The sequence below is a fragment of the Pleurodeles waltl genome, chromosome 1_1 (assembly GCF_031143425.1).
Source record: "Pleurodeles waltl isolate 20211129_DDA chromosome 1_1, aPleWal1.hap1.20221129, whole genome shotgun sequence".
Classification (NCBI taxonomy): domain Eukaryota; kingdom Metazoa; phylum Chordata; class Amphibia; order Caudata; family Salamandridae; genus Pleurodeles; species Pleurodeles waltl.
The window spans coordinates 200,776,265-200,801,266 of record NC_090436.1 but is presented as its reverse complement, the minus strand read 5'-3'; the positions used below and the strand labels follow the sequence as shown (position 1 = coordinate 200,801,266).

General features: G+C 43.3%; 1 protein-coding gene across 2 annotated transcripts in view; it reads left to right on the top strand.

Moving 5' to 3' along the window:
- Positions 1-2,620: 2,620 nt before the first annotated feature.
- The window catches only part of AMACR (alpha-methylacyl-CoA racemase), a 298,837-nt gene continuing 276,455 nt past the window's right edge, over positions 2,621-25,002 (top strand). Inside the window, exon 1 of one of the 2 annotated variants that reach the window (XM_069220588.1) lies at positions 2,621-2,720. The gene's annotated coding sequence lies outside the window, so the exon portion shown is untranslated. The remainder of the gene's footprint in view (positions 2,721-25,002) is intronic. The other variant, XM_069220597.1, reaches the window with a different exon arrangement.

The following is a 25,002-nucleotide window of genomic DNA, read 5'->3' as shown; positions in this document are numbered from 1 at the left end:
TTTTTATATCTAGGTGGTGCAGAGTAATTTTGGCTCCACCCCTAATGTCACCATTATGCAATCTATATGTTCATTTAGCTTTATTGTTTTTGTGTGTTCTAACATTATCAATTAATGTAAAGTGCTGCACTTGAACACAATACCAAAGTACATTCACTGTAGAATTAGAAATTTATATATTCAGTATGCCTTAACTTTCTTAAATGAAATATAGTTTCAAGGAATGGATAAGGTCATCCTTGCTCTATTGACATGCATTTACTTTAGAAATGAGATAAAAATATGTAAACGTGTGCACTAATGTTTTCACATTTGAATTTAGAATGCAGTTCCTAGTAACATTCATATTCATGTACTTGAATGTGCATTGCATTTACTTAAAACTGGAATTTAATTTGAATTGATGTACTGACATTCTTATGTATTTTGTAGTTATATGTACACAAATGACACGTATTAAAATGTTCACTATTGCATTATATGTTTAACTTGACATGACTAGGCCTGCATTTCTTTCAGCATGAAATCTTGTTTTCCATTTTTGTTTGCTTGTCTTTTCTTTGCAGGTACGTTCACATGAATTGTTAGCTTGAGAATAGATGCAACTCTGTATTAGTGATAGAAAGTCTGAGAAAAGGACCTTGTCACTGAACATGGAGCAACAGAGTGTCTACTGACAGTCCCTATTTAGTAATGTATTGAAGATTTGCAGATATTTAAGGCCTACATCGTTCTAAGGACTGCTCTGGGAGAATAAGTAAATGTTGCAGCTTACAACATGAGAATGGAGAAAACAATGGAACCCCTGATGTATGAATGAGGTTTGTGTGTTATTAGAAGGTTTGTGTGGTATTAACTAGTGCTCTCAGAGGTTGAAATGGGTGATTAACCCTTTGGACTTTGAGAAGTGCAGACCTCTAAGCTTTTTCCTTGTCCATCCAAATGCTAAGTATGGCTTAGGCTAACACTTATTTCTCTCTATAGAGGACTCTTGGCCAAGCATCTGAAACGCTGATACCTTCTGGTATTCATGTGTATCTGTTTTTCTCTTTTTCCAGCATTTCCCAGTCTTTGAGAGTTTTCTTTTATCGAATGTCCTTGATTGATTTAGATAGATTACTTTAGACATTATCCCGACAGTTAACTTGCAATAAAATTCCATAACTTTATTCCTGACTCATGGTCCTAATTGTGTGGTCAAATGGGTTACACTGTTCATTGGGAATTGTTTGATTAAGGCTAGCTCCCTTCACCTCTAGTGTCGAATTAAAGAGATCCATTGGATAAACAATGGGAGGAGACTGGCCCAGCGCTCCATCATAGGCCTATGTAAGTATCATGTCTGGGCCTTTACATATGAGCAAAAATGAGATATGTTGCACTCTATAAATATTCTAAATAAATAAAATCAAACGAGTGTAGAATAATTCATTTGAAGCTATGAATGTAGATTTGCACTAAAGAATGTACTTTTATACCAATTAAATTGCAATCACAAAAACAAATTACATTAGTTCTGTGTTCAGCACATTTGCATGATTCTTCAACACACCTATCGTTAGACACTTAAAGTAGCCCAAGTGATTGGAAGTATTGCAAGTGAAGGGATGAGACAGAGAGCGTGGGGCCACAGGCCACAAGAAATATTTTATTTAGAAAAACACAGACAAGGCATTTGCATGTGTAAATAGACTGAGGGTGGGCTAGAGGCCTTCCTTAAAAGGACCTGCCCTCCTTTCCCTCTTCAGATCTTGCCTTGTTTGGAAGGAAAACAGTCCCTAGGGAAGCGTGTCAGGGACCTTCTGTGTATCACTGTATGGTGTTGTGTGTGTACGTGTTTCCTTTTCGTGCACAATACCTAGATTAAAAAGTCTTTGGATTTTTGGCTTTGTTATATTGCCTGTTTTTAAGCGGTAAAAGTATTGTTTATGTTGAAGAAACAGTACTAGAATTCTATGAATACACGAGGCATTGCTAGAATGGACATCGAACACGTTCTTTTGACTCAATTGCATGCATGCCTGAATGAATGAATGCACAGCATTAATACGTTTTTATGACACTGCCCTGAGGCGAGCAATTCCACTTTGTCTGACACCTTTTCGTGTAGGATGATAAAGTAGCCCAGAGTATATATCTATTTTTGCGCTTTGTTTACTACGTTCATATATTTAGAGTCATACATGGCCAAATAGAAACACTGCAAAACTACATTTTGTCTTTTTCCTGAGAGCCCCATTGTATCTCTCTGTTTATTGGCAGTAAATCATAGCTGGTAAGTACGTCCACATTATGTACAACTCCTTCAGCTAGTCCTGGCTTTTGAGCCAATATTAGGTTACAAGCTGGTATGTTTAAGTCTGAAATTGTAGTAACATACTCAAAAATACAAACCCCAGAATGCAATCTGCACATGACTAAACCCCGGACTCGCTATAAGATTTGATTATCAAATCAAGCTGTTTGGTAGCATCATCGATTTGGCATGAGTAAAACCACTTTTAAAAGAACTACGCAAAAGCTCACGGTTGGTAGATTTGCTCTGAAAACACGGGGTTTTTAGAGTGCCTGTCTCTTTAAATATATCCCACACTCCTAGCACTGCGTGCAGCCCTGCAGTGGTTAACAGGAAGTGCTTAGCTTTCTGCAGATCTGTCTGGAAGAAGGAGCTGCATGCACGTTGGTTTTGTAGCATTGGAAGTAAGCTATCCTGCCTGACAGTGAGTTAAAAATAATTTTTTTGTTTGCGCATTTCTCACTAGTTTACGGGTTATTTGCCAGACTTTATACGATCTGGTTTCGCTGTCTGGTTTGTGTTGGATCCCCGCATTAGTTTGTTTACATTTTTCGTAACTGCCTGCTGAAGAGTTTACGAACCCGGTGATGGGGCTTAACTATACATACTAAGCGCGGGTGTAATGACTTGTATAATTGTACGCGGCGCTCATATATTCGTATGCTAAAAAAAATATTGCCACCTTTAACGTATGCAGGGTTTCTTCATAAATTTATGCAACTGTCTTTAAACGTGTAACTGCAGAAAAAGACACCCTTTCAATGCGTGGTGATTGGTTTGTCCAGGAACTATTCCCATGATTGTACTATAGCCTTCAGGTTTTTTTTGCTGTTTTGTAGTGCGCGAACTCGACCCAAAGGTATTGGAGCACTTTACATGAGCACCAGTTACGTTACAAAAGGACACATTCATTTTTGGTAAGCACAGGGAGATTAAGTGATTTGCCAAGAGTCCTAGAATAAACCGATCCAGCAATTCGAACTTAGTTCTCCGGTCCAAAGTCTGCAGCTCTGTCCCTTAAGCCACATCCTCTCTGGTTAAGTTTGTTTTGCCATTGGCAAATAATTTACTCAGTCTATGAATTAATTTGCATGTTAAGCAAAGCATTGGGCTATTTAGTCTACAGAGGCTATAAACTCATAGTTTTTTTCTTTTGTGTAACTTTATACTTCGCAAATTCGACCTGAGATTACTGGGGAAGAGGGGGTGCGTCAATGGTCGCTGCAATGGTTTGTGTGGAAAAGGCCGCTTTGTTGTCAAGGGTGCACATAGCAAAACATAACCTGGCATTTGCCTTACAAAACTATCACATCACTAAACATGGAATAAAACCTAACTCCCCTACCTCCTTCCTTAAACTGCCATCCCTCTCCCAGCAATAACATGACACTGTCTTCCTCCCTTTTGCTCTGTACTCTATGTATCTTAAGTCTCTTTCAGTTTTGTAAAGTTTTTAATCTCTAACTGACCTAACTCAGAAACCAATCTTTAAACTTCCTGTCTTGTCTGTGTGTGCTCCTACATACCTCACCTTTTCCAGTGTGCACTGCCACTATCCCCAAACATAAACTTGTGAAAAGCAAGCTAACTTGCTGCGCACCTATCTCAAGCCACTCCCTAATTCCTTGCAATGCCCAGACCTAGCTCTTATATAACGGGGAAGGGAGGTTTGGGAAAATAGCCCTGAAGTCTATCCAAGCAGCCATCTTGTCACACCGACAAAATGGTGACATGCACTTAAAGTGACCGGATTTATACCCCCAACCTGCTGTGTAGCCCAAGCAGTACTCTGACTGCACCAATTTCCCTGGATGAATTCCTCCCCCTAGTCAGCTCCCCCCAAGACACGATATGAGCGCTTTATAGGGGCACCAGTTACATTACACAAGGTCACATTTGTTTGGCACCGGGTGTTTAAAGTGATTTGCCCAGAATCACAGGATGTTGAGTTGAGTTAACACTGAGACTTGAACTTTGTTCCCTAGTTCCAAACCCTGAAGCTCTGGCCCTAACGCCACCTAGTCCCGCAAGGTATCTTGGTGGCTTATTTACAAGGCATTTTTGAGTACACAAAATATAACTCCGTTAGCATTCGTATACGCCCTGCCTTTGTGAATTGGCCTCCAAACATTTACCATTGGTGTATTTATGTATGCTTAAGTACATACATAAGGACAGGGCCCTCTTTTTCATTTAATATGGAGTTAGATGTGTCAGGGCGGATTCCCAAAGACATGTAGTAATACCAAAAAAAGTCCTCAAGGCTTTTACTGCCACAAATGTGAAGTTAGTTCTAACTCTTTTCTATGGGTCACTTGTTCTGTCAGACAAGGTAACTGCAATCCTTGCCAAACTTTTCGGCAAATATTTAGTTGTATTTTTAATTTTAAAACATCTGCTCAATACTATAGAAACTTTCATATTATTTAGTTAGCAAACTATGTGACTAGCTGAAAACTGTTTATAATATGTAATATCTAAGGACTTTTTTAGATACTATCTAATAATTCATGGCAAAACGTTTAAATTACTTTATAGTAAAGTAGGTCTTTGTTTGAAATTGAGTTACTGGTTTGGGGTTGGTGAAACCCTACTCAAGCAGCAACAGCAATTCTTGCCAGGGTGAAACACAAGCAAATTTCAAATTAACCTGGGATTAACCCTCCAGTAGCAAGGCACAAAACATAAAAAAACTCCCACACAAATTTAGAAAACAGAGAGTAAAAGTTGATAAATAATGTTACACCAGATGAAAAAAATCCAATCAATAGAATCAGAGCTAGCTAGTTTTAAAGATTTAAGTATAGTACCTAAAAGCACACAGCACCATTCGCTGTTATCTGGTTGTGCGGGACCGGGTGAAAGTCCCTAGATCAGGATGACTGCGATGGAGCACTGGCCAGATACAGGGACCAAGTTAGTCCTGTTGAAAAAGTTACCTTCAAAAGTCTAGTGTGAAGAGTCCAGTTGGTGGTAGAGGGGGATGTGAAGGGCAAGGAGAGCCTTGTGGATGGTCGCTACTGTAGTGTGAAGAGCAGGCTGTGTGTCCGGTTGGTCATCACTTTAGCTCGAAGATTCTGTTGAGCGTTGTGAACGGCTTTTGCTGGAGAGTCGCACTGGTGGTCACCATGGCATGTCGATCCTGTATTGTGAAGTGCAGATCTCATGTTGCTGGTTGTCGCTGTAGCGTGAAGAGTCAGATTCACTTGAGCTTCATGTTGCCAGTAGCAAGATCTGGGCACAAACAGGCTCATTCACAGTCTTGAAGAGCCCAAAATGTCAGGATTTCTCCTTTTCTCTGAGAAGGAGTTCAACTGATGCCGCACCAAAGGTCCAGGACTTATGAGGTACATATTGCTCAGGCAGTTCCAGATGCCGTAGCAGGTCACCTGGGCAGCTGCAGGGAGTCCTCCGGAGGCTGTTGTGTCCCTGTAGCTCAGAACAAACTGACCATTGGAGTTACTTCAGCCTGGGATGAAGGGTGCAGGTTCAGTCTTACTTCTCAGCAAGTAGGGCATGCCTGAAGCAGCAATACAGCAGTGCGTCCTTCTTCTGTAATATCCACAATTCCAGTAGTGTACTCAAGAGGTGGGTCTGAGGATCAAATATTAATACTTGGTGCCAGTTTTGAAGTAGCAGAAATTTCTACATGTCTCCTCCCCCAGGGGTTTTGTGGAGGGCAACGTGTGTCTGCAGAGGTGCTCCCCGGGCAGAGTACGTTCTGATGAACTATGACCTACTGACCCATGCCTGAATGGGGTGCAGGTCTGCACCTCACCCTCAGAAGGAGATGGTAATTGACAAATGGATTGAGGCCCAAGCCTAGGCTGCCAGGATCTGGCTAGGCCCATCCTTTGAAGAAAACTAAGCAACAGTGGTGTGGGTTGAGCCCAGATTTCCTGTGACACCACTTATTGGACTGCTTGTGCTGCCCCGATGGACCCACTTGGGATGGGGGGGTCACCTACCTTTGACATCAGTCAACACTATCACCAAAGACAAACTGCTCCACCTGAGCAAACAGGCCACTGCACAAATTTGCGCTCACTGCTGCAAAAATGGCTGGTGGCATCCCCGGGGACAAAGATCACTCTGAGTGCAATTGTCTGGACATCATCAAAATCCTAACGGCCATCACTCATCAGTGTGATACTCTGGAAGCAAAAATTGGAGCAGTGGGCTCCGATGTCATTCTGATCTGACAGAATTGTGCCGAGCAGTGGACGGGATAGCGGAGGCCGCGGTTAGAATTTCTGGGGGAGGAAGACTGAAACAGTCTTTGATTTGTGGGGTTCTCTGAAGGCTGCAAAGGGCCTTTACCCCAAAAGTTCCTGGACAAGTGGTTGCGCGGCATACTACCACAGGGGGGCCTCTCTACGTGCTCTGTTATCGAAAGAGCCCATAGGGCCTTGACACAGAAACTACTACTGGGAGCCCTCCCTAGCACATGAAAGCACACATTTTAAACAAATCCAACAGGGGACATGATCCTCTGCCATGCCCGTTCCCAGGTTTCCTAGCTGTTTCAGCCTCCTAAAATAATGATCTTCCCAGATTATACCAAGCTGCTCCAAGACCAATTAAAGTCCTTCATTGTGGCGAAAAAGAGAATGCAAGATTTGAACATCCAATATATGCCTTTATATCCCGCAAACCTTAAGATCATCTGCTAAGCCAAAACATATTTCTTTGACACTCCAGATGAAGTTTCCAATGGACAGATAAAAAATGCCACCTCCGATCACAAACCTTCCCCCTCTCATTGAAGCCCTTCCCCTAGGGGCTTGGACACTCTTCCTATTGGCGGCTCAGCCCTCTAGTGTTGAACAGGAACCGGTCATGCTCCTCCTGCCATGGCAGATACAGAAGTCTTGGAAAGCGGCACGACTGCAGATAGAGCCTGTGATGATGCCAGGAACAATTTCCCTGTGAAGTCACCTACTGATGCCCGATGTGGGCTCATGTACACCAGAGATCTGGGCTGAGCACAAAGGAATTATAATGACCACCACTCTGTTGAAGGCACACACTTCCTGCGACCACATAGCAAGCGGATGCACAGACCGTAGTATGGAACGCCGCTACTTGCAGTGCCAAATAATACCCAAGTGTTGTAAGACCGGAACTATTGAGCTGGATTACGAACACCTGCGCTAGTTCATGGGGTTGGGGAAAAGTGTGGGCAGGTTGACGCCTTCGCCTAATTGGCTCCGACAGTTGACATGTCCTACTTCGCTGTGTTGAAATGTTGGGTGGGGAGGGGCATATGTGTTTTTATGGCTGTATGTATTTTGGTTCTTACAATTGGCATGGTACTATCCCTGATGAACACTGCCACACATGCCTCTTGTGGACCCAGTCCCTGACCGGATGACTGACAGTCTCAACGTGGCCCCAGACAATATGATTCACTTGGTGTCGTGGCACGTGAACTGCATGCTAGACCCAGTCAAAAGAACAGCGCTTCTCCGTACGACCAAACACCTTTTGGGCTGACATCCTGTTTCTCTAAGGCACCCACTTAATGGTGAATAGAGTTACGTGCCTAGTCTGTTATGGATACAAGCATGTTTTTCACTCGAAGTTCATTAGGGGGTCTAGCGGGTTGGCCATATTGCTAAAAGGACACCTCCATTTCCAGATAAGAAAGATATGGTCTGGTGAATGGGGCCGGTATATAGCAACCATGTGCCTCTTGAAAGGGGAACCCATAACTATAACAAATGTTTATACTTTTCCCCCTTTGAGTGCACCCTTCCTAGAGGTCATCACTTGACTTATATGAGAACTCCTGACAGGACTCTTGATATTAGGAGGAGCCTGGTGGACGAAACTTCGAAGCTGAGGTCGCACCAGTGGAGAAAGTATCTGTTTTTGGAGGCAGTGAGTTTCTCTGACTGCTGGAGCTTGTTCCACCCACAGGAGAGAGGATACACTCTTTTCATTCAGGGGCACATAACTCCCTCTCCTGCTTAGACTATTTCTTGCTCCCGAAGGCGGACGCCAATAGGGTAACAGACTGCCTCTCTACCCACTTCACTTTAACACTCCGCATACAGACGAGCGGCCATAGAGCTCCACTATGTTGTAGACTGTTGGCATAGTCCTTACATTACACCAAACTCACCTCCCCCATAGGGTCCTTGATATATAATTACTTTTACCATAATCAACACTCACTGGACTTCCTGGGCACTGTATGGGAGGCGTTACTGGCAAACCTCCGAGGGGAATTCACTAATTATTTTTCTGGTGAGTCATATAGCATAGCTAAGTAGGACTACTTTGTGTACTGATCACCAGTGGGAAAAACAATGTAAACGGTCCTAAAAAGGCCAAGGATTGTTCCTTAAACTGGACAGTCAACCAGGTGAGCTACTGGCTGAAGGAGACCCTCCCACCCCAAAGGCTGAAAGGAGCCAACCCAAAGTCCAGCTCTGTTATTATATGTTGGGTGTTTCAGCTGCAGCTGTCTGCAATTAGACTTAATCATGAATGTAAGACCGTGACTTGGCAAGTTACTACCTTCGTTGATTATTAGCTCTTTGGTAACGTTTGAGAGCTAAGTCATGTAGGACAGGGGACGAACGGACTCTACTAAATACATTTGTTTGTTTTATTTCTCTCTGGTCTTGGAATACCGTGTTCAGAGAGCAGATTTATCTACCCTCCGGTATCATATGGATTAATGATTCACAGATGGCACAAGATTTACCGAGGTAAGTCGTCCTTACTAGCAGCGAGGTGCAACATTTGAACTTTGCCTTCACAAGTATTCAGTTTTCTGTGCAACAAATAAAATTCAGCAGTAATGATGGAGGGGAACACATCTACAAGCATTAATATGCAGAACATATTTCTGTACAAAAAAGTGGCAAAGGTGTTAATTCTCATCAGCTTAAGAATTCTCAATCAGTTTTAAAGTATACACAGTTTAGTTAGAAAACGTAAATTTTCTAATTGAGGCTTTTTGAAAATAAGCAATGCTGGCAGTTACCCAGTATATGGTGCAGGTTGGTTATTTTGGGTAACATTTCTTGCAAGCTTCCGTCAATTGAAATGTTGGTAAAATATGTCATCCAGAACCATCAAAACGATCAAGTATGTAATGAAATGCATACAGCAGTAAAACATTTTATAATGTCCACGATCAATCAATCAATCAATCAATCAGTGTATTTGTAGAGCGCAGTACCACCCGTGAGGGTCTCAAGGCGCTGAGGGGGGGGGGTACTGCTACTACTCAAATAGCCAGGTTTTGAGCAGTGAGGTGGGAGAAGGATCTGCCTCCGGTAGTCGCTCTTCGGATGCGAGGGACGGTGGTGAGGGCGAGGTTGGCTGAGCGGAGTTGGTGGGACGGGGTGTAGAAGGTGAGTCGTCTGATGAGGTAGGCTGGACCGGTGTTGTGGAGCGCCTAGTGGGTGAGGAGCTTGAAGGTTATCCTTTTGTTGACGGGGAGCCAGTGTAGGTCTCTCAGAAGGGGAGTGATGTGGATGTGGCGGTGGGCATTGAGGGTCAGGCGCGCGGAGGCATTTTGTATGCGTTGCAGTCATTTGAGGAGTTTGGCCGGGGCTCCTGCGTAGAGGGTCTGACAGTGCCTACTTGAGGGTCTGACAGTTTAAAAAATGAAATACTATAAGTACATTAATAAAGTGTATAAAAAAGTGTATAAAAAGTGTATAAAAAAAAAAGTAAAATTGAAAACTGCAAACATTTAAAACAGTCTGTAAATTTGAAATTGAGGGCAAAAATTCAGTTAGTGTGTGTGGAGCAGGGCAAATGCAGCAAATTGAATATAGTGTGGACGATTGTTGACCTCAATTAAAGGACTGGTATGATCCACTAAAAAAAGAGCATGCACTAGGAACAAAAAAGACAAAGCAATATGTTAGAGTCCAGCATTTCGCTTCATGTTTTAGAAATAAAACTAAATTTTGAAAAATTGGAACCTTCCCGTTACCATTTAAATTTTGATTTGCGCTGCTTTAATGAGTGTATTTGAGATATAGTTAGTTCTGTAGTTTTTGTTTGTTATTTTGAGGTTATAAACGTAGACATTGCTTAGGTGTAGGTCCCTGGCTTTCAATCTTGATTCAGTGGGGATCCTCGGAGGTTAAGAACTGCTATTATAGAGCTTACAGAAAACAAAAAAATAGGCCTCTACCTGAATGGATTAGGAAAAGTCTGCCTGTTGCCCTACATTTGCTTCCTTGCAAAAGTCCTGTACATTTTTCAGAAGTTCATCTCCGACTTTAAATAGCAGGAAGTGAACTTCATACTTGTGACAATCTTTAATCTGGTTTCAGAGTAGATTCCAACACAGAAACAGCAACCCTAGAAAGAGTGGTTGCTTCACTTCACATTCTCATCCTCTTCTGCATTTGAGACAATAGATAAATCCACCATCGTTGATATCTTCAGCAATAGAACAGAACGGTGATGTGAGGAGCTGTCCTCAGATTGCTTTCATGTTACCTCAGGAACTATTGTCTTATAACACATTTAGAAATCAATCAACCCCTTGTGTGCTCTAGATGCAACCTCCCTATTAATAGCACAACCCATCCAATGCACCTAAGGCTAGGAATCCCTCTGGACGTAGCCCGAGAGGGATTTTCTTCTGAGGCCCTCATCTCGGAATCTCAGACTGCAAGGATAAAGCTTTGTCTGCAGCCTGTTTTCTTTTTTTTGTCTGTTGATGATCAGTGTATAGACATCTTCAGCTGTGGGACTGAAAGCAGGTTGAATTTCCCACTTCAGTTTGGTCGGTGCTCAGAGGCACAGCTCGGACCCAAATGCTGCTCTGAATGTAAGAGGTACATAACCTTTCCGACCCGCGTTCCTGGGAGTGGGCAGATTAAGGTGTTTACCCTCAGTTTCCCTTTCCCCTGGGGTAGAAGACCCACTAATTCCAGGGAAAATATATATATATATTTTTAAAGGCGTTTAGTGGTAGGCCAGCCCGTTTGGAATGTTGCTGCTTACGAGCCCCCAGGGCCAAAACCTTATTTCTGTCCTCTTGAGGTGGACATAATTACTGCCCTCACTGGGATACCAAATTGTGGAGAGTTTATCTTCAGTCTTGCCAATCGGGGGGGGGGAAGAGTAGCGGAAATCAAAAAACACCACTAGACAGCAGGAATCGCTTCTTTTTTAAAAATTATTATATATTGGAGCAGGGTGGGGCCCATATAGGCATGTGGCTGCATGCCTCCACCCCCAGAGACCCAGTCATTCCTTTTGCCCCCCATGGGAGGCAGATTATGGCGTATACCTTCCATCTGCCCACCTGGTGGGTGTAGAAAGCAGTACTCAACAACATTGATTTCCTTTTTATGTGTTGGGCCCGTATTAGCTTAGGTTTGCACCTCTCTTCCTTAGGGACCCAAATCATCTTTCTGTACCCAAAGGATGCACATTGGGGAGATTACCCTTTGTGGCAGGTGGTATCAGGGAGCACCATTAGACCCCAATAATTACTTAATTTGTATTATGTGTGGGGTGTGGGTCTGGTCAGTATTTGCTTTGGCCATTTGATTTACCTTCAACTTGCCCCAGGGAGGCATAGAGCTCAGTGGACTAATAACAGTTTTTTTTTTTTTTTTTAAATCTGTATACGGTGAGGGCCAACAGGTCTTGAAATTTGGTAGCTTCCCACAACCCTAGTCTGAAAACGGTGTTTGGCACATTGGATGTTTACTTCCAGTCTTTCCTAGGGTGCGTAAAACCCTCTTGATACTCATTAAATCACCAGAGTAAAAAGTTATGGCAGTGGGCTGCCCTCATGCCATAGAAGACCCTTGAGTCCCCGAAGTGGTCTGGTCCTTCTCTGCCAGACAATATGTCAAAACTAGCCCCAAAGAAATACCAGCTTCTTCATACTTGCCTAGGGGGAATACTGCAGTATTGGCTCTATCTGTGCTTCTACAGAGGGAACGAATCCAACCGTGGACATTTATAACCTCTAGAAACCCGTAGGAATCCAGGCTCGTAAATGACTGCAGTATTGAGGCATTGGATCAGTCGACACCCAAGAAGACCTACCAAAACGTGAGATGGAGGAAAAACAAATGGGATGCTGTTTGCATGTTTTCTTTTCCAAATGCTAAAATATGAGAAAAAAATGCAATTTTGCCTACATTTATGTGGCAGGAATCAGAGGCACTTCACTTGGGTATCAGCACGCCTCTAGTCTAATCACTCCAGCCACCCCCCATGGACAGTGTGAGACCTTTGGGTGATTTTTAGACATTGACAAAAGCCATACTATTGTAGCCTCCTCCGGGTGACTAGTTATCGGAAATTTGTGTAATTGAAATCAAAATTCTTCACGTTTCAGTGGTGTGTTTTTAGGCAGTTTACTGTTTTTATTGGAAGCAATGTGGGAACTCAGGATGCTAAATCATTTATTATGTATTGAATAGCTCTACATAGATGGCTTAAAAATGTTATTGCCAAAAATGCAGACCTACCCAGGAAACAGTGTGAACCCTGCTGGAGGGACCCCGCAGAGGCAGGAGCCAGTACTGTGCCCGTCAGGCCAGTCTCCTGAGGATTTCCCTGCGGGCCTCCCAGCCACTCTAGAGATCACAGGAGGTTGCTGCAGAGGGGCGCAGGGGTGCACTGCCAGAGACGAAAGGCGAGACTGATGTCCAGCGAATATAACTGTGGCCCAGCGAGACAGTGGCAGGCTGTTGGGAAAGGTGGGGAGGCCATATTGAGGACGCTGACGTGAAGCATCCAGACCATGAAACCTGGGCCGAACATGAAGTAAAGCCTCTATTGGAGGAGGGACACAGGAGGCAAGCGTCGCTGGGCGAGACTGTACATGTGAGTGCTGTCCCCAGCGATACAAGCACAGGCCCAGGAGATCTGGGATCGGAGCCAGATAGCAAATGAGTGTAGCCCGGCCTGTTGGGCGGATCCTATGGCGTGGCCTGGGCTCCATTTTGAGGGATATGGTAGGAACTTTAGAAGAGATGTGTTTTTGTGTTGATTCGTTATGAGACTCTGGAGCACTGAAGACACTGACACTGATGCTGAGAAGCAACCCTAGCGGTCGTGATCTGAGACATAACTGCAACTGGTTCTTGTGCCGGAATTACCTGTAGCGGTAGCACCTGAAGCCCAGTGATTAACCTAGTGTGGACCCTGGGAAAACATGGGTGTCCTGGAAGAACAAGGGGATGCCGCCCTGACCCATATGCAGGCAACACTGGGCTGAGTGAAGGTGAGTGGTAGGCAATCCTGACCTCCTCTGTTTTTTTTAGTTGTGGGAGGACATTGATCTGCTGTGGCTTGTGCCCGCGCTTTCGCCACCTCACCCCCACCAGGTGTAGAAAACTTCTGGTACTGTTAGGTCAAAGATCTTTGCAATCTACTTAGTTTGGAGGTGTGCTGCCAGAAAGCAACCAGGGCTCCAGAAAGTGCAGAACACAGAAATGGAACAAAGTAAGGTGAGCAGATGTCAAGACATGGGCAGCAGGGTGCCAGTCTGGGTAGCGTTGGCGAATCCCAAATGCAAGCCAAACCAAATAACATCTTGGTAACCATAATGCCCTCCTGTGAAAAACTAGAAAACAAGATATATACTTTTCTGATCAATATGAATCTAATATGCAAGGACCATAGGAAACTAGGTAGCAAGATGAGACATCCTGAAACATGACTAGATGTCTTCACACCAGAGACAGCATCTCTCCAGAAAGAAATAACAGAACTCACATGTAGAGTTTGCTTTCTTATCTTAGCCACAGCATAGAAAATAGGCCACCTTGTGGTAGGAGAAGCCAGGGTCCTGTTATTTCCAGACTACACTCTGGCAGTACAAATGGACGATTACACTTTTCAGAAGTAAAACGAAGACAGCAGGGCAGACAACGCCGAGTATGCCCTCTTTTTTTCAGCATTGCTCAAAATTATCATTGATAAGACATGGTTTCTTCGAAGACCCTGAGGAAATGTGGGACTGGCTAGAGAAACAGACTGGAAAGGGTATGGATGTTCCACCATTTTAGCAGCTGAGACGAAAGCTGGGATGGCCACGCAGACAATGGGGACCTGGTCCCCATTCAAAGGGTTCCCCCTTTGTTTCAGAAAGCACAGAAGGTAAGAGGGGAATGCGTAATGTTGACTACGCAGTGCTCAATAACCTGGAGGAATGGGCAACAAAAAAATAGAAGAGGCATAATCTGGGTCAAAATCGGATTTTTACTCCAGCATCCTTTCAGACAAAGTAAGACACCCCTATAAAACAGATTATCTACTGTAGCAGTATATATCCTTTACCTATTATACTAGATAGAGGAAGATTCCTGAGAAATATCACTAATAGTAGCATTGAGTGACCTTGGTGTGATGCTATTAATTGTGTTTGACCAATGACTTTGTGTTTCACCACTGCACATATTAGTTGCTCAATGTTCACCAGTAGCACATTATATGTTTTGTTCAGTTTAGCTGCCTATTGGCTTTGACATGGCTTTAGTCATTACTTTCTGTATTCAGTTTAGCCGCCTATTGGCTTTGACATGGCATTAGCCATTACATTCTGTATTCTGCCTATTGGCTTTGACATGCTGTATTCAGTTTAGCTGCCTATTGACTTTGACATGATATTAGACATTACATTTTGTATTCAGCTCAGCTGCCTAGTAGCTTTGACATGATATTAGACATCACATTTTGTATTCAGTTCAGCTGCCTATTGGCTTTGACATGACATTAGACATTACATTTGATATTTAGGTTAGCTGCCTATTGGCTTTAACGTGGAGTTAGACATTGCAGTTGAAACATCGCAGATGTTTTTATTTTTCCAAGCTATGTTTTTCCACAAGATGAACCAAGCTGTTTTCTTCACACCAGACTAGACCTGATAAGAGAGAGTACATTTAGGGCCAGATGTAGCAACTTTGCAAATTGCGACTTGCAATTTGCGAGTCCGAGCGACTCGCAAATTGCAACTCGCAATTTGCGATGCAGAACGGTGTCTCAGACACCATCTGCGAGTCGCTATGGGGTCGCAAAGACCCACCTCATTATTATTAATGAGGTGGGTCGCAAATTGCGGCCCCATAGCGACTATGGGCACTCACGGGTATGGAGGCCTGCTGTAGTCAGCAGACCTCCATGTCCGTGACTGCTTTTAAATAAAGCAGTTTTTTTTTTTTCAAGTGTAGCACGTTTTCCTTAAAGGAAAACGAGCTGCACTTAAAAAAAAATACCAAAACCTTTAGTTTCGGATTTTTTCAGGGCAGGTAGTGGTCCATTGGACCACTACCTGCCCTGAAGAAATAATTTGGGGTCCAGTCACAAAGGGGAAGGGGTCCCGTGGGTACCCCTTCCCGTTTGCGAGTGGGTTACCATCCACTTCAAGTGGATGGTAACTGCGACTCCATTTGCGACCGCGTACGCGGTCGCAAATGGAGTTGCATACCACTGCGACTCGCAAATAGGAAGGGAACACCCCTTCCTATTTGCGACTCTGAAATGCATTTTGCGAGTCGGTTCCGACTCGCAAAATGCACTTCTGCATAGCAAACTCAGGTTTGCGACTCGCAAACAGTGATTTTCGCCGTTTGCGACTCGCAAACCGTTTGCTACATCTGGCCCTTGGTGTTTTCCTTTCTGCTCAGGCTTGGGAAGAGGAGAAGTCTAGGAGATCTGGCCAGTCTCCAAAGGCTTACGTAGTTTTCCCGAGTCTGAGAGGAGGGGGCACGCTTTTGTAAGGATGACTCGGGGCTACAGTGAGTTAGATTTGAATCTGTTTGACTTCAGGCTGGAACTAGGCGCCAGTTGACAGTCTCCCGTGTGGGTAGATAATCTCTTTCTCGCAGTTGACCGGAGTCATCAACTTGCAGACCCCAGAAAGATGAAGCTAAAGATAGGTCCTACTTGCTCATACGGTGATGAATTTTAATTTTTATGCTTTGCTAATATAATCTGCTGTGTACATTGCAACTGAGAAGTACTGTGATATATTTTGTTTTCATTGCTGCAACTACTTTTACTCTTTTGAACGTGTGCTTGAAGTCTATTAATTCGTCTCTCAAGAACTTGTAGGTGGGGAAGAATTAACAACAATAAAGGTCTTCTTTGAACTCAGAAGTGCATTCCAGAGAGGTTCTGTAAGCTCTGATAGGAGATAAGTAGGAACGCAGAACGTTTTGGTACCAGAAGTGGGGTCAAATTATAGATTTCTACGTGCACAATTTAAAAGTGTAATTGTTTTTTGTTGTTTAGAGAATTACAGAAGCACGGCAGACCATGTTTGAAAATGCATGTGTAGCTAAACTGCCTGATGGTGCTGTGAGAAACATGTTTTCTTTTTGTGATAAAGCATATTTAGAAAATGTGCCTTTTGGAAGCAATGATGTTCCTTTTGTTTTTGACAGAAGGGTCTGGATACTTTTATCTGCTTACAGAAAAATGCAGGAGAAATGTAGGCAGTTAGAACATGAAAATAAGAATTTACGTGAGCAAATTAGCCAGAACACATTAATGCAAGATAATGCTGAAATGTATAAAAATGCTTTTAGAAGAATCTGTCTTTTCCCATTCCAGTAATGAGGGGGTTAAGACAGCTGTGAGCCAGTCTGAGCCTCCGTGTGAGCCAGGTTTTTTGGCAGTCGAAGTGCATTCCTTAACTGATAACAGGGAGAACAGAGCTCAGAATGTGGTTTACGAGGTACGGTCGCAAAATGCACAAGTAAAACAAAAGATTTTTACTGTTTGCACTAAGCAAGAGACACCGAGTTTCATTAGCTTGTTTGATTTTTGGAAACAGAATAGCCCTCATCTGAGTGAAATTCTAACACTTTGGTATATGGTCCCTAGGAAAAAATATAAGCAGCTGCGCGCTTGTGATTTGGCAAATGAAATAATGCAGACTTTAGGTTTCTGCGCAGTGCAAGAGGGAAACACTGATTTACACGTAAATCAGTAACAGGGGAAGAGAAGAGTGCCCCTAGCTAGGATCATACATTGGATCTGGTACATGCAAGACAGGGCTAGAGTACCACAGATAAAAGAGTCACCAGTGAAATTGAGTGCACCATTTGAATTCGTGTCCACTGAGGATAAAAAGCATGTTTGTTTGACTAATGATTTATTGACTGAAATGTTATTTTCTGGCACAGGAGAAGGAACAGCGTTGTACAATGTGTGTCAGATTTTAAAGCAAGAGCTGCGTGAGATGTGTCATTTTTACACTGATTCTTGGTTCATTGCCAATGGTTTAGCCATTTGGTTTTCCACATGGCTTGTACCTAACTGGTTCAATTCCCTTGCAGATGTTAAAGAGAAAAATTCAGAGAGAGAAGTGTACACCCAGAATTCTGACTTAGTGGGGATGGCTAAGTGGGTGCACCAGAAATGTGAACAGCTGGGAGAAAAAGCCACTTACAGGTGGGCAGAGAGGAGTGAGATGCACATTCCCCTAGATTTGATAAAAAACTGTGCAGCACGCACAAGAGCAATTTGTCCCACAAACAGTCACAGAGCAGTTGGGGAGAGGAAAGTTACCAGGACAGATATGGCAAATTGATCAGGTTTTAGGGGGAGTGATTGCTGCAGATTACCAAGAAGAAATCAAAACTATGCTGATAACTAGAAAAGATTCTGATTCATTCATACAAATTGGAGACCGAATGGCCCAACTTGTCAAAAGTGCAGTGAATGGAGGTTTGGTAAAGAATGAGTCTGCCCCAGCCCTTCTGACAGTGCAAGAAAAGGGAAGCTGTGGTGCAGCAGATAAAACCCTCAGTGCTGAGGTGTGGGTTAAAGCCCCAAGTGACCCTCCAGAACCTGCAGAAAATATAACAAAGGGCCCTAAAAACGTCCTGCTGATTTATAAAACAGGGAAAAGAGGAAGGGTACATTTCAAATGACAAATGTTATTTGCAAAAAAAAGTCATACTTTTTTCTTTTGCAGATCCTACCACGTTTCGCCACTGTCCCTGAGTGTGCTGTGTGGTCCCCCTTCGGGTGTGTGCGTGTGGGGTCGGGGAAGGGACTGAACCTCCAACCTGAACCTGACTGAGTAAAGTGCAAGCACCATGGATCCATTTTGCACAAATGGCGCCTTCAGTTCAAGCTCAACTTGTTTGATTACATTCTTCCACTGGAACTAAGCAACCTTAACAGTTAACTGTCTGTGTTTTTTCGTGTGGAACTCTGACTTTCGCTTACATTCCAGCAAACCTTTCAGGTGGACAGTGCACCTCTACATGAGTAGAACTCGTGCTATATCAAATTGCTATTTTAGAGACACTATAATCTCATTCAGAGTATAAAAGTTTCAGTCTTTTCTGTGTAGATGTCTCTGATGTGAAAGGTTATGAGATCAATATATTAATCCACTTCCATTGCTTTACAGTGATTGCTTTGATCATTCAAATCTGATTTGCTGATAATGTTTTTTTTTTTGTGCTGATGTTTTTTTGTTTTTTGTTTGAAACAAGAGATATGTGAAACAAAAATTCATTGGTCATAGGGTGGAATGTGATGCTATTAATTGTGTTTGACCAATGACTTTGTGTTTCACCACTGCACATATTAGTTGCTCAATGTTCACCAGTAGCACATTATGGGCCTGATTCTAACTTTGGAGGACGGTGTTAAACCGTCCCAAAAGTGGCGGATATACCACCTACCGTATTACGAGTCCATTATATCCTATGGAACTCGTAATACGGTAGGTGGTATATCCGCCACTTTTGGGACGGTTTAACACCGTCCTCCAAAGTTAGAATCAGGCCCTATATGTTTTGTTCAGTTCAGCTGCCTATTGGGTTTGACATGGCATTAGTCATTACTTTCTGTATTCAGTTTAGCCGCCTATTGGCTTTGACACACATTAGCCATTACATTCTGTATTCTGCCTATTGGCTTTGACATGCTGTATTCAGTTTAGCTGCCTATTGGCTTTGACATGATGTTAGACATTACATTTTGTATTCAGCACCAGCTGCCTATTGGCTTTGACATGATATTAGACATCACATTTTGTATTCAGTTCAGCTGCCTATTGGCTTTGACATGACATTAGACATTACATTTGATATTTAGGTTAGCTGCCTATTGGCTTTAACGTGGAGTTAGACATTGCAGTTGAAACATCGCAGATGTCTGTATTTTTCCAAGCTATGTTTTTCCACAAGATGAACCAAGCTGTTTTCTTCACACCAGACTAGACGTGATAAGAGAGAGTACATTTGGTGTTTTCCTTTCTGCTCAGGCTTGGGAAGAGGAGAAGTCTAGGAGATCTGGCCAGTCTCCAAAGGCTTGCGTAGTTTTCCCGAGTCTGAGAGGAGGGGGCACGCTTTTGTAAGGATGACTCGGGGCTACAGTGAGTTAGATTCAAATCTGCTTGACTTCAGGCTGGAACCAGGCGCCAGTTGCCAGTCTCCCGTGTGGGTAGATAATCTCTTTCTCGCAGTTGACCGGAGTCATCAACTTGAAGACCCCAGAAAGATGAAGCTAAAGATAGGTCCTACTTGCTCATACGTTGATGAATTTTAATTTTTATGCTTTGCTAATATAATCTGCTGTGTACATTGCAACTGAGAAGTACTGTGATATATTTTGTTTTCATTGCTGCGACTACTTTTACTCTTTTGAACGTGTGCTTGAAGTCTGTTAATTCGTCTCTCAAGAACTTGTGGGTGGGGAAGAATTAACAACAATAAAGGTCTTCTTTGAACTCAGAAGTGCATTCCAGAGAGGTTCTGTAAGCTCTGATAGGAGATAAGTAGGAACGCAGAACACTTGGGCATACCCCATACACAGAAGGTGGGTAACCAATGATAAATAGGTAACAGGTTCAAGAGCGGGGGCAGGTGTGAATTAGCAACTATAGATCTAGGAGTGAAACAGTAGTGACACCCCTCCAGTAGCCTGACCCAGGCACTGTTGATTTGTTGAACTACATGTGTTTTGGATGAGACATTGTTTCCTTTTGATACTGCCCTAGGAAAGGGAGTTTAGTTGGGATTTGTAGTAAATGTTTGTGTTTAATCACATATGAAGTGCATGCAATATGAAATATAAAGATGAATGGAGGGGATGCAAGGAGGTGCAGACATATATGTTTAAAATGCAAGACACTGTACGATGGCTGGGTAGAAAGAACATAGTCATGAAATGAAATCGCACAGTATATACAATAATGTCCTGAAACATTGGAAGTATAAACAGTTTACCCACATGAGTTTATAACTATCTGCGATGTAAAAGAGTGGATATCACTCTTCTTTAGGAGAGTCACTTAACTGCTGCCGAATCATTTAACGTCAGGAGACTGTGGAGAGGACATCTGTTCAGTTCAAGGTAGCACAAAGTATTCCGCATTCACACGAGGGACACTGATCTGTGTTAGGCCTAGGACCTCTTTTAAAGTACTGTGACAGCTAGTGGACAACGAGGGCAGATACATCTTCCTCTTCGGCTGATTAGACAGTGACGAAATACTCCTGGCCAATGTGTATGTGCGCGGACCTGACAAAGGTAACTTTTATGACACCTTATCAACAATACTGTTGCAATTTATAGGTGCCCTTATAATATTAGCTGGTAATTTTAACAAAGTGGAAGATGTGCAGAGAGATAGGTCACACTTCTCCTCTAACCCCCCCACCCCTCCCCACTGGCACTGTCTGGACCAGCGAGGATAGCAAGATCACTTGTAAACTGAGGGCAACATTGCGCCTTAACTTATATTTGGTGTAGAGAACACATTCAACCTAGCTAAATATTCATTTTCCTTGTCAGTGCACGATTTATATGTAAGTCTAAATAAGATCTACAGCTGTGCTGATTTGCTCCCATATTTTAACCACACAGAACAATTGGGCAAGACCCACTCTGCCCATAACCCATCGTGGTCAGTATATATAAAGGATACCCCTGCTTAGCGGTCCTGACATGGCGCCTGCAGTTCAGAGTCTTAGATGACCTGACTTATAGGGGCACAATTTAGAGCAGAAATAGATAAATACTTTGAGAACAACTTAGGAGCAGCAGCCAATCCAGCAAGTGAATGGGAGGCTTTCAAGTTTGTGGCACGTGGGGGGATGGGGTATGGCAAAAAACTACAGGTGACCCTCAAAGCAGAACTGGCTACAGCTGAAAACCAACTGAGCCCCTTAGATAAGAAGACCACAAAAAATGACAAGGATAATAGGCAATGTAACCACTACTAGGGACAGCATACTGAGCTGATGAAGCAGCTTATTCACTATGGCTATGCGGCATACCTAGCATTCTGGCACGCAGAGGGATAGGGCATGTAGAGTACATGCCTGGCTCATTAGACAGGAACAAAGAAGTTGTACCATAAAGTAGGTGTCAGATAGTAATAGGCATATATAATACACACAAGAAAGCATTAGCGATGTTCCCTTCGCCTTTTACTCCAAACTTTACACTGTGGATCTCAGTCCTCAGACAGAGCTACCCTGGGTCTGATGGCCTACTAGCCAAATTCAATAACCAACCGTCCTACAATTAGCCCCGGGTTGTTAGAAATATACTGTATAGCATTTGATTAAGGTGGGTTACCAGGCACAATATGCAAAGAACTTTTGGTCCTATTTCCCAGACTTGGTACTGAGACTTGAGATGAAGGAGAGAATAGGCCACTGTTGATGTTGAATATCGATTATAAAATACTAAGCAAAATCTTTGCCCTTCGCCTATTGACATTATTAGCTGACCTCAAGTATCTCTGAGTGGTTTTGTGGCAGGCCACAGCACTTCTTCCAATGTAAGGCGTCTTCTCCACATCATCTGCACAAAAACTGGATGCACATATGTATCCCAGGATGGTATCAATAAACATATGCAAAGCTTTCAATACTGTTCAATGAGGCTAGCCAAATGGGATTTGGGCAAACATTGATTCGATGAATCAAATTGTTCTACGTAGAACCAGTGACAAGAGCTAAAACCAGTAAGATAATGTGGGTACCATTACAGATATGAAGAGGGATGTGACAGAGCTGTCCTCTCTCTGATGCTGTTTGCTCAGGGGATGGATCCTCGGACAACCCTTTTTCGGACTGACATTAATACAGTAAGAATCAGAGATGCTAGGATGACGCATGAAATCTTGCTATATGGAGAAAATGATGTCCTAATAAACTTGGGAGACCTAGATAGAGGTATACAGTGTGCAATGACACTGGCTGGAATGTTTAGACACACCCCACTCCCTTGCACATCCTTCCAAAATCCTCTGTCCCATTTCCCCCGTGGATGGTTCATAACCCCATAGCAACTTACTACAAAGGCTAGCCCTGCTAATGTACCTGCTATGGTGACCTCTGACAAACCCCTCTCACTCAAGAGCATAATGTATTTTACCACCTTATTCCTTCTTGAACTACGCCCTCATAGCTACTCCTTCTTACCTCCTGACTGCAAAACCTCCTCAGATGCGAGCCTTTACATCCGCCACATTGACTCTGACAGGGAGCTGAGGATAAGATGGATCACAGGCTCTTGCCCATCAACCACAATTGACCCCGCATCTCTGTCTTTCTCTCTTTTGCCCATGGTGCAAGCCCACAGAACCTCCACCACTGAGAATGATAAAGAGCATTGGCAATTTCATTGTCCACTCCTGCAATGTTCCTTGCTCTATAAGTCACATTTGATTTCAGGCATTCCAAAATAAAAATCCTCAACAACTGCCAAATTCTTGGGTCTCTTGCAGATTGCTTGTTGACAATATTCACCACAGCCAAATTATCCGTGTATAAAAATAACTGACTGGCAAGAAAGAGCCCCAACAAACTAACTGCGACCACCAAAGAGTTTCACAAAGGCTATGCTCCGACCCCAACTCTTACAGCCCCTCTGGCCACTAATCTGCACACCACCTCGCTTGCCAAAATATGCCAAATCCAAGCCCCCTAGCTGTGCCTGAAAAAAAGCTCTAGAGACCATCCCACCTGCTCGCTCAACCCAGCCATTGGAATGCTGTTGCAATCACTCAAAAAAATCACCTCACCTTCAAAATGTCCTTCATCCTCGCTTTCAAGCGCACTCTGTGATGTGGCAAGAATGTTCCAGATACGGCTAACTCCAATTGGCTACAAAATGCCCTACCATGGCGCACTGCCTTGAAGTAATCCAGCAGTACCTGAATGTCTTTCACCTGCGCTTTATCATCCTGTCCAACAAATCCAGCAACTTCTATTTTTTATACTCAGGATGCCTCACCTGCATGCGCCTGGAGTCCAACTCAGTTCCCAAAAAGCTTATCACTTCAATCGGACCAACCATCTTCTCCGGTGCCTTGGGAAACCTACGTCTCTCATCAGATCTTGAAACAACTGTAAAGCGTTTGCACATTCCTCCAACTCGGGTGAACCACCAAAAACAAATCATCCAGCTAATGAGTCATTATGTCCTTCCCCAGAGAAATAATTAAACAGCCTCTATAAGAAGAAACTGAAAACCTCAAACAGCAAACAAGAAATGGAACAACCCATTGGCAATGCTCTGTCCACAAAGAAAAAACCTGCAAACTGCATGTCTAACAACTCAGAATTGGAGTGGTGAATGGGAAGAAAGTGAAAGGCTGATTTGACATCACATTTTCCCATTAGTGACCCCTTCCCAATCTATTAACCAATGTTATGGCCATATCCATAGAAGCATATTGAAGTTTACTGTACGTTTCCAGAATGAAATCATTGACTGACATGCCTTCCGGCCAGGACAGATGTTGACTCAAATGGTAATCTCGGGTTATTTCTTAGGGATAGCACCATTTGGCTACACACTCAAATTTTCTAAAGGCCAATCCTCAAATGGTCCTTCCTTGCGCCCTTCACCTACTTCCTTCAAAGGTTTTCTCCAAACCAAGTCTTCAGGGCCCTTGACGGGCTTCAAATTTCCCTGCCCACCTTCTTTCCTTCTCCCCTTCATAACGCAACCTAAAACCATGCTCAAAACCATTCAACAATTTCTTCTCCCTTTGAGTACCCAACTATGTCATCCATTGCCTAAGCCTGTCCGTCTTAACTGGCGAATGTGCCTTTTCCCAAAGGTTTCTGTCACCCTCTGCCCCTGCCACTGACCCTCGCCCCACTTTGCTGTCCAAGACTGTTCCCTTGAGGCCCACACTGGATGGCCATATGCTTCCCCCCACACTTTGAGCACTAGTGCTGATATTTGCAATATTTCTACAAGCACTGCACACTGTTCTATGACAAGTACTGGTATTGCTTCGCCCGACATGTTGCACTCACCCATAACCGGGTGGGAGGCCTCTGAAATGGCTTGTATATCACAGGCCACTCACTAGCCATATACATGGAGGGAGCTGGTCTTTCCAGTGTCATTGTTTGTGGGAAAAATGTATTGTCCAATCGCCCCCAAACCTTTTTTCATCTTCTGATTACCTAGCCCTAAACTTCTCATCGTATCTCATCCAAGCCCTACCACCAAAAGTGATTTGCTCCTTCTTCACTATGTCAGTGTACTTGAACAAAGCCACCCAGCGGTGAGGGAATTTTTAGCAAATACACACTTGCATAAATCAAAAATGCCGCTGTCCAGTTTTCTATATTGACAGGCACTTTCTGATGATGGAACAACTCGCGTTACTCCTCCTTAGAGCCTTCCTTTGTCCTAAATCCCTGTGCAGAAGTTTGAAAACCTCTATGTACTCCCCTTTCCATATGCGCTCTTTTGTC